General features: G+C 31.7%; 1 long non-coding RNA gene across 1 annotated transcript; it reads right to left on the bottom strand.

Annotated features, from left to right (window-relative positions):
* Positions 1 to 2,794: 2,794 nt before the first annotated feature.
* On the bottom strand, positions 2,795 to 10,091 carry LOC139482991 (uncharacterized). Its single transcript, XR_011655004.1, has 3 exons — positions 9,765 to 10,091; positions 3,941 to 4,055; positions 2,795 to 3,001 (listed from the first exon to the last, which is right to left on the bottom strand). It is a non-coding gene; the product is annotated as an uncharacterized lncRNA (long non-coding RNA).
* Between the last annotated feature and the right edge of the window lie 794 nt (positions 10,092 to 10,885).

Below are 10,885 nucleotides of genomic sequence, written 5' to 3'. Positions count from 1 at the left end.
GATTTTTATTTTGTATTTGTCACTGTTTTAAAACTATTTAAATAACAATGTCAAAATTTTTCTTCAAACTACCAAAAAATGACACTTTTATGTTCCCATAGCAACCACCCTAGCAACCTATTTCCCAACCTTTAATGATCAATTATTCCTAGGCAACAGTCGTAGTTTACATTTATCACTTTAGTATAATTGGTTGTGGATGCAAAAGTGTAAAATTATGTCATGCAAAATGCTTATTATTTGTCTTTTTGAATACATTGAAAATTCCACTATTGAAATCGGTGCTGTCCCCTTCTTCCCCTTTTGTCAGAAATATTTCTTATCTTTCATCTTACTTATAAAGTGTTATATTTAAATGAACAGTAGTCAAAATATTCATCAAACTTGAAATATATGCATAGTAACTGCTTAAAATGGATAATTTTTTATCCTCAAAATATGCATTTTTGAGGCAAAATTCAAGGGGACCCGTAACCACGGCAACAGAGGCATTAACAAATTTTTGTTAACATTTGTCTTGTTAGTTTATCAATAGCTACCAACAGATCAAATCTTAAGAAAATCTGAGACTATGCGTGCCGCAACTTGGTTGGTGGTTACAGAGAATTGCTTTTAATAATATTTGTATACATTTTCAGAAACATTAAACTTAACAAACAAAACAGCAATGTCATTTAAAAACAAATATTTTTGCTTAATATAGTCACAACCATAGCAGCAGAGGTCATTTTTCATAGTATTTGAGTAGACAAATTAGTCACATTTTGCATGAAAAAAATATATATTTTTGCATTCACCTCCATTTTATTAAGCTGTGGTTATAAATAAAAAGTATAAATGATATTGAGTTCTAGGATGGTTTGTATGGAAACAAAATGTGTCATTTTTGCGTTTTTACCTGATAAAATTTCATCATGTTATTAAGATAATCCACAAAAAAGTCATAACTATTGAATGACTATGATGTGCCAACCAACATGGCCGCCATGACTTAACATAGAACATAGGGGTAAAATACAGTTTGTGGCTTACATCTGTGAGACTAAAACATTTATAGTAAATTAGACTCTAGGTTGAAAATGTTTACCAGGTTAATTTCTATCTGCCCTAAAATTTTCAGATGAATCAGACAACCCTTTGTTTGGTTGCTGCCTCTTAACTAGTAATATTAAGGCAATTTTGGAGTTTTGGCTTATTACCTTGAATATTATAATTATAGATAAAGATGAATTCTGAACAGCAATAAGTTTTAGCAAAGTAAAATCTATAAATAAATCAATAGGACCAAAATTGTCAATTGACCACTTAAGGAGTTATTGTCCTTTTTTTAACAATTTTTCGTAAATTATGGTAATCTGTTAAAAAATCTTCTCTTCTGAATCTACTGAGACAAATTTATCCAAACTTCGCCACAATTATCAGTAGGGTATTTAGTTTAAAAAATGTGTCGGATGACCCTGTCTGCCAACCAACATGTCTGACATGGCTAGAAACATATAAACTAAAAGAGGTCATGGTCATGTAAAGAAACCAATCTCCATAAAATTCAGAGAAACGTAAAAAGACTGCTAAAAAATTACCAAATCAAATTTCGGAAATTTATCATAAAATATAGATAATCGACCTTAGACGTAAACTAAGCATAGATACCAGGTTAAACACTTTGTATGCGAGACATGCATTTCTTCTACAAAAAATAGATACCATATTTAACATTTTGAAAGCCAATCGTGCGTTTCTTCTACAAAAGACTAATCAGTGACGTTCGAATAAAAACATAAAATAAATGACCTAAAGTACGGAAAGTAAAATCACAAAAATACCGAACTCCGAGGAAAATTCAAAACGGAAAGTCCCTAATCAAATGGAAAAATCAATTAAAAAAAACCCATATCAAACGAATGGACAAAAAATGTCATATTCCTGAGAGGTTGAAGACCATTGCGAATATAACATTCCGAAAGGTTTTGCAAAATGGACCGTGGCAAATAATAAAATATCAATTAGTGTATAAAAGATTTATTATACGTTACCTACATTTAGCTATCATGGTGGCCGGTTAAGGCCATTTTGCGTTTTCGCCATTCATCATCTATAGGGTGATAACGCGAAAACTCGAAAATGGGAAGTCCAAAACGCGAAGTCTAAAACGTGAATTTGCGTTTTCGACTTAGTGATTTCGCCCTTCCACCTTTTCGGGTTTTTCGCGATTGCGTTATTGCGTTTCCAGTTTTTGCATTTTCGACTTTTGTTATTTGACCAGGTTCTTATTTACATGGACATGTTATATTTGTTGCAAGTTTTCCTGTCTATTAAAAAAAATATAATGTACATATATATTTCCCTAAAAATTCTTCCATAAAATGCAAACATTTTTTGTTCAATAAAGAAATAATATAAAAAAAAAGAATAAACGGAAACTGCTAAAATGTCGTTTTTGGTGCAACTTTTAAACAAATATATTCAATAAAATTATCATTCCATGTGGATATGACAATACTGCAACTATTCCTATATTCTTATTACTTTCTTCTCATAGAACAGGAAACGCAAAAACGCAAAAAGTGAAATCGCGAGAACGCGAATTCTCGAAAAGGCGAAATCGTGAATAGGAATAGGCAAAATCGCGACACACGAAATGGCGAAAACACAAAATCATAGAGAAAAAAATGTTTCGAGTTTTAGCCATATAGGATATGAAGGGCTAAAACGCGAAAAAACGAAATGGCCTTTACCAGCCACCAAAGACACCTGACCGATATATCCCATCATAGATAGCTCTACTCGCCTGCGTCTATAGAGCCACGATTTCTGTTGAATATTTCGATCTGCTTTACTTGGTAAAATGTTCCAAGATCAACAATCCAGTATGGCGAATGATCTTGATTAGTGTGCGCATATGTATTCAAATCTCCATCAACAGCCTTCGAAGCATATTCTACCCCAGCTGTTGAACTTTGTTTGCAGGACTTTCCATAGGCAACTTCCGTTAATGGGATTTCTTTGATATTTGGAAATAAAGAAAAGGATAAAAAAAAGATAAAAATCTTTATCAAATTAAAAGTGGCAACAAAATATGAACTACTGCTGAAAGATAAAGCATGTGAATAAAGTAAACTTTATACACATATTTCACTGGGTGTGTCCACAAAAAATGAAAAATTTACCATAAAAAAAAAGGAACTAATTTTATTTTCAGTTGACATGTGTGTTTGAATTTGAATAATCATTATCTAACAATTTGTTTAAACTTAAACAAACAGTACGCAAATGAATAATAATTTGACAAACATTTTACAAAATTTTACCCTCCATCCTTTTAGGTATAAATACATTATAATCAAACACGTCACATCCGGTCGAAAAAAATTCTTATAGTTGAAGGAAGTTAATTCTTCATTTCATTGCAATTAAAAATATCTGAGTAATAAACATATATCTTTAGTGTTTAAATCACCATTCTTTTTTATTTGGCGTTTCTTGGCGGAGAACCCACCGAGAGCTGCGATGATACAATGGAATTTGTATATGATTAAACTTTACTCATGCCAAATATTTCTTTATTTGAAAGAAAGATAAATTCCGCACAACTCTTTGAAAAGTGCAAATTAAACAAAGAATAGTTATTCCTTTGAAGTCGTTTTTTGAAATGATGGGCTTGACTTTTAGTCTTTTTGTTAATACACAAAAGAGGGCCTGGATGACGTTTACAAAATAGACAATAATAGCAAAGAAAGATAATGATTAGAGAAAAAAATGAATGTGGAAAATAATTGAATAGGATATATACTTGTACACAATCAAGAAATCCTATGATTACATATAAGTTTAAGTTTAATAGGAAAACAATTTTCTTTAGAAAAATGACCCCAAAAAATTAAAGAATTCAGAAATGAAGGACCCCTTACCCTCATAAACATTTGTTATCTTATATACTTACGCTGGCTCTTTTCAATAGACTGTACAAATACAGGGATGCAAGTGTAAGTCGGTGACTGAGGAATACACACATCAGTAAGCTTACAGTCATGACCTTTACATGGACCAGCTAGTTCCTAAAATCATCAGAACAAATACATATACAAATACACTTACATGGGTGGTGTGTACAGAAGAAATTAATGGGCTAAAAATTCAGGAAAATGGACAGAAAAATTATAAAGAATAGATAAAGCTAGGCCAAAATCAACAGAATAGAAAATAATGGGGGAATAAATAAAGAATAAATTAAAATTGCCTAAAATATTTTCAAAAGACAGAAATGAATGACCTCGATCCAGACCCTTTAACCTTTAATTCTAATACTTTTTTCAAAGACTTTCGATATTATCATCGTTGTTGATTACGCCTGCTCATATATTTCTAAGTGACGGCAAAAAATATGAAATCTTTGAATTCTTTACATAGAATTTTGTTAAATTAAAAATATTTGAAAAGAAGAGAGCATTAAGGTCAACATGTAATCTATAATTTAGTAGAAATGTGAAGTTTCGAATTTATGATCATATATTTAGGTACTAAGTAACTTCTGTGCTGTACTTATGAGGATCTCATCTCAGTAAGTACTCTCTTCTTCCTCAATGCATAAAGTTTATATGCTTATGCATACTTATATATTATAGACTTCCAATTTTGATCGTTAAATAAAAAATCCTTTGAACACAGCAAATTCATAAAGTGTATTTTCTTTTAAATCACAGTTATAACACTGTATGTGGTTATTCGAATTCATCTAAAAAAAGAGGATTGGTGTGTTTAGAATGTTAAACGACTTTAGATGATGATACACAAAAGATTCAACAACAAAAAACTGTTAAAAGTTAAAAATTGCTATGAATGCACGTCGAACTGTCTAATTACTTTTTTAGGGACATGACGCAAAAACTTGACAAACAGTTTATATTATTGCAGTTGTTAAAAATACATTGACGTTACGTTTTCTGATTTCACCGTACCTGACACAAAAATTCGACTTTTAAAGTTTATATAAGAAAAATACAGGAAAAGTGTTATTTTTTGTAAAAGAATTTTAAAAGCACGTAAGAAAAAGAAAATAAGTTACAGATGGCTTATTGATTTTCATAAAGTTTTGTCGATCAGTTTTCCGAATACTTACCAGAAAAATCTTATAGTTTTCGTGTAGATAACGGGTAACATACACATTTAACGGTTCTTCGAGTATTCCCTCTATTTTCGGATACTTACAAAAACATAAAATATTAATTTACTTTACCATTAGAGAAAGAAACACATGTGACCCAGTGTTCTAGCTGGAACGTTTTTAGAGGGCGCGGTGCCCTCCATTTTTCGACTATCGATTGTATTTCAATTTGTTTGTTTTGATTGATCCGCCATTTATACGAAATTTTACATAGCGACAAGCTTATGACTTTGTGTACGACCACATGCTAATCAATGATTACAACAGGTGTCCTAGTCTGTTGTTACAGGTAATCCGTTTATCAGATTGGTCATTAATGATGATCAACATTTTTCATTCAAATAGAATAGACCAGTTGGCATATGTCTTTTCTTGGAAAAAATGTTCATACGACAACACAGTTTGCAACGTTAACCATAGATTTATCGAGGAAACGTAATTGACAGAAAGTCTAAAACCATTATCAACTTAAAAAAAAATCGTTTTACTTGTTTCCCTAAAAAATAGCATATTCAGACGTACTTGTCTTTGCCTGCCATCACTTTTGATACGAAATAAACAAACCCGGCCGCCATTGTTGATTTTATTTATTTCTTCTACGTATTGTATATAATCCTCCAAAGAAGGAGAACATCAGAATAAATAAAGATAACTCAATTTTATTTTTTTCTAGCATACTTAAGATTTTTCTAAGATATGTCTACATACTGCTGGCTTTATAATTTATATGTTTATGTTTTTTGAGCTGTGAAAAGGTTAAAGAGGGTCTTAGTAGCAGGATGGGTAGGGCGCCTTGGTCATCTGTTTCTGCATTCGTTATTTTTACTTCAAATTTTTACTGTTCACTATATCCTAACATTGTGCATTTATTGAGCACAGCAGAGGCAGAAAGGATCTTTTCCCAGGTAAAACTTTTAAAGTGTGACCATAGAAAACAGAATGAAACAGAACACCTTTTGAAACGCACTGCATATCAACATTATAATAAAAAGGGAAAAGAAAACAATCACACACACATACACACACACACACACACTCTTGCACTTGCGTTAACATAACCTATATCAACTCGTGTATTGCAAAGAAAAATGTTATCTGTGTAAAGATCTGCTCTTTATAAGCAGTAAGTGTCATTTTAAATTTTTTTAATATGATTTGAATCAAAAATTCAAATTGGTACTATTCAGTAAAATTGTAATCTACTGGGACAAAGAATTTAAAAAAAAAGGTGTGGTACCATTTTTCTTTGCTATATAATGTTCATTTTCCTGTTATTTTCTTATTTTTGCTTAAAGGCCTGTAATAATTGGTTTCTTTTCTTTCATACAATTTACATTTGAAAATATAGTTCTTTGCAATAAGAATCATCAAATTCAACAGTAAACTCTCATTTTGAATGCCAAGAAAAATATGTTTCTTAGAAAATGTAAAGATCACAAAATATTGTCTCAATTTTTGTGAAAAAGATTGCCATATAAAATGTGTTATTGGACATTCATAGAATAAATGCTTCATCAGAAACCTTACAAAAAGTACAAAGTTTTGAATCTTTAAGTTTAATTTTATACAAGAAAGTATAAGTTGCAATTATTCTCTGTAAAAATTTGTATTGAAAAGTTCTTAAATAAGTGTCATTACGAATGATCCCTTAAGGTCTCCGATCACAAAACTTATAACAAACGTTTTATATTAAAAATTCCAAAGTTGGTAATAAATACAACAGTATCTTGTTATGCATATTTGAACAAATCAATGAAGACAGTATGATTGATTCCAAATTGCAAAAAGAATATTTTATGCTTTGAATTATGTTTTTATCGAATATCGATGGGCGTTGATAGGATGTCTACCATAATGTCACAATTATAATATTTATCTAAATTTGTCAGAGCCATGTTGTTACAGATCATCAAAAACAATATAAACAACATCATTTGTTCGAAAAAATTACTTCAGTCTGTGGATTCATTATTATTCGTAGGATACCAATTTTCGTGGGTTTCATTGGTACAGTTGAACAACGAATTCAAATGTTTAACGCATTACAAATTTTCTTTAGGCTTTGTATGCAGAGATTGGCAAATCCACAAGAATTAATACCCACAAAAAAATGAATCCATAGTATAACATCAAATTACTATGCAAAACGAACATTTCGATATATATGAAATGAAGAGTAATAAACAAATCATCAAAATTAAGCAGTCACAACTGTTTTAGATCATTATACCAAGTGTTTTATGTGTTTAAGAAAAAACGGAGTCCCATACAAAAATTTGGAGCGGCAATTAATTGGAATTCGCACTCATGATTCGATGCCAAAGTCTAATGATATTACTCCGCCTACGAATATAAGGAAAGGGCCAACCCATGTCAACACTAATTGCTGGATTCGGTGCACTTTTTCCGACACCAATAAAAGTTCTAATAGCCCTGTTCTGAAGGGTCTCTAGTTTATCGTATATCTTGTAGCCCAACACTACCGATGAATAGTCCATAACTGGGGTCACCATACTACTGAAAAGCTTAGTAAACGTTTCGTAAACTAGTGCATCAATTTCGTAATACTTTGATGTTAGGGCGCCAAGAGCTCTGCTACTTGCAGTAACCAATTCGTTCGCACTGTTCGCATAGTCTGTCGTTTCTGATATCGTAAATCATAAGTACCTGTATCTCGATTAATTGCCAAGGATAATCTTGTAATTTGACCTCTCAGCTTTCGAGCGTACATTATTTTTGTATTATCGCAGTTCACATATAGATTCCATTTAGCGGACAAGTTCATAAGCTTCGACAATTGACATTGTAGACTTTCCTCTGTGTCAGAAATCAAGACAATGTCATCCGCATACAGTAATATACTAATCTCTAAATAAGTTTTCATCAAGTTTGACACCGAAATGTAAAGAGTAAATATCAAGCGATAAGTCATTTATAAACAGGGCAAACAGTAAGTGTGCCATATTGTCCCCTTGTCGTACCCCCGAATTTACGGAGAACTAATCTGTTACATTTCCGCTATAGCTATATAAAGAAAAGGTTTGAAGGATTGAGCCAATTTCTCCCCAGCGGAAATTTTCTATCATTGTCATTATTCTCCTGTGGAAATTTGATAATAGTTTAAGTACGTAGTCTGTTTTCCCCTGCCAATCTTTCCCAACAGTAAAGACATCACTATAGCTTTCAGTAACTGCAAGTACTCTTCTTAAGGTGATTTGTGTCTATTGTTTTTATGTTAGTAATTATAGGCATCTTACAAACATTTTTAGTGAAGACAACTGCAACTGATATTTAACAGTTTTTTTCTTATAATGTGCTGTCCCAGATTGGGTTAGGAGAGAGTAGATTGTTTCAGGATGTCATATTCCTAATGTGATATTCGTAAGCCAGGAGCTTGTAGTAAAGTGATTGTTGGTGGTTATGTCGGTCATTGTTTTTCGTAAAGTATATTGCTATAAATTATGCCGTTATTTTTCTTATTCAAATTGTTTGGTTTTCTTCACCTGTTTATTGTCGAGTCATTTTATAGCCGACTACATGGTATTGGTTTTCCCCATTGTTGAATGCCGTACGGTGGTCTTTAAATATTTACAATCAGTTTTACGACGGTGGATATTTGTCTCATTTGTGGTCGATCATCGGCGCCTTTAGTTTAGGGCATGGGGGATCTTTTTTTTAGATTATATACATCTCAAAATGATGGGTTTAGATTTCTGCAATCGGTTGATGTGGTTTCTGGTAATTGCTGTACTCTAACGTATCTCATGCTGGTGGGATTTGGTGAACCTATATCTTTTAGGTTCATGAAGTTTCATCCGTATCTCATATCTTCTCCGGAATAAAATCTTTAAAGTGGCGAGTTTTTCTCTCTGTCTCGCCTTTTGATGAGTTATTTTACTTTGATGTCCCTGTTTTAGTCATGATCTTTCTATATGGTAGAATCTAACAGTTGAGGTGTACTGTCCACGGTTGTTCTTCCCACTACATCCTAATTTCGATGTAATATCGTTGGATAGAGATAGATATAAAGTAGGTTCTTTGCATGATTGAGGTGAAGTCATTGCACCATATTACGGGATCACCACATCAGAATAATCTTCATATGTATATATATTTATATAAATATATTATGTGTGTAGTAATAGATTGAAGCATTGGTACCGCTTAACTTATAGAAAAAAGTTTGGCCTACTTTTCTTTTTTGTTTAAAAATTCTAAATGACGTCGCCGATGTTATATATCAAGAGGGGGTATTAGCTTCTCGTGATCCTATAGAGAAATATTGAAAAAAAACTGTAGATTTATATGAAATATATAGAAAAATAATTACAGGTGACAAACATAATATATATGGCAATAAAGTGTATATTACAAATCTTTCATTTATGGAAAAAACAATAAATTTTCCACACATTTCTTCTTTTCTACACAGAACATGGTGTATACCCTTATCTTCTTTTATTCAAAGAAAAAATATGTTTATAGACTATATATAGTCATGATAGTGAAAAGACATTATTATAACACGTCATACATACTTGAATTTGACTTTAACATACGACGTTACCAAAATGTAACACCAATATTAGTATATTATACATACCTCGGGGAATGTTGAGGCCGCTACAAAGCTATTTCCAGTGCTTTCAATGAGCTTACCATGGTAATTACTTTCCCCGGGTTCAGCATCAAATATCTGACATGATTTATTCGAAGTGATAAAGTTTATAGATTTGCACAATTGTAATCTAGAGCAAAACTGGGCACACACTGACCACATCGGCATCGTCTGTTCAAACAGCATATGTCCATTATATATTTTATCTTTTTGTTTTTTGATAACGACTATTTCACACAAAGTCCAGGCAAAAAGAAAAACCAATAAGAATATCGAGCGATACATTTTTGTACTTAAATAAACAAACATTTTCAGTGCTGTTCTGATAACATTTTTCAGATCCTTTCATAAAGATTAAATCTATTTTCGGTTGTCACGGGAGATTCTTTTTTTTTTTTTTTTTAAATTAAAATACTTTAATTTGAATCCCTTTCCAACACTTAACACTGTAAACTACAAATGTAATTTAGTCTAAATTGCTCTCCCGTGCGCTGAAAAGATGATTGTTTCCAAATTGAAACATATACTCAGGATCATCTACGATTTAAATGCAAAACTAAGTTGTAAAATTTATATGCAATTTCAAAATAATCGTTTTCAAAATTTAAATCTCTAGAAGTGCTAATGGAATTTTTCATCAGAATAGTCACAGTTCTATACTAGCAAATGACTAATCATACCAGAAAATACACTTATGATGACATAGCAAGTTAATTGGTCGTTAAAGCGCCAACTAACTCGAAGCGGAGGGAAATAGTTCCAGTCCAATTGAACAGTTAACTTGCTGATGCCCTAATAGCCTGTAGATAAGTGTTTTATTGTAAAGAAAGGAACTATTAGATATATTCCGAGACGATATCAAGTTATTCATTTTCTACTGTAGCTATCATAACAGTTCTTAATGGAATATTTTGGTTCATCCTTTTTGTTTAAAATTGAAACGGACGCAGGTAAAATTCCGTGAAGCTATATTCGGTATTGACGTCATATTAATTTTAATGCTCATATATCACAGTTGAAGTATCAAACTCCATACAGCGTTATCGTTCGGATTATACTTCACTTTCTCTGCATAAAGTACAGAAAAATATCCCGTTAAGACACTA

This window comes from Mytilus edulis, chromosome 7 (assembly GCF_963676685.1).
Source record: "Mytilus edulis chromosome 7, xbMytEdul2.2, whole genome shotgun sequence".
In the NCBI taxonomy this organism is placed as follows: Eukaryota; Metazoa; Mollusca; class Bivalvia; order Mytilida; family Mytilidae; genus Mytilus; species Mytilus edulis.
The sequence above is the reverse complement of the archived record's forward strand: the minus strand, read 5'-3'. Positions and strand labels throughout refer to the sequence as shown.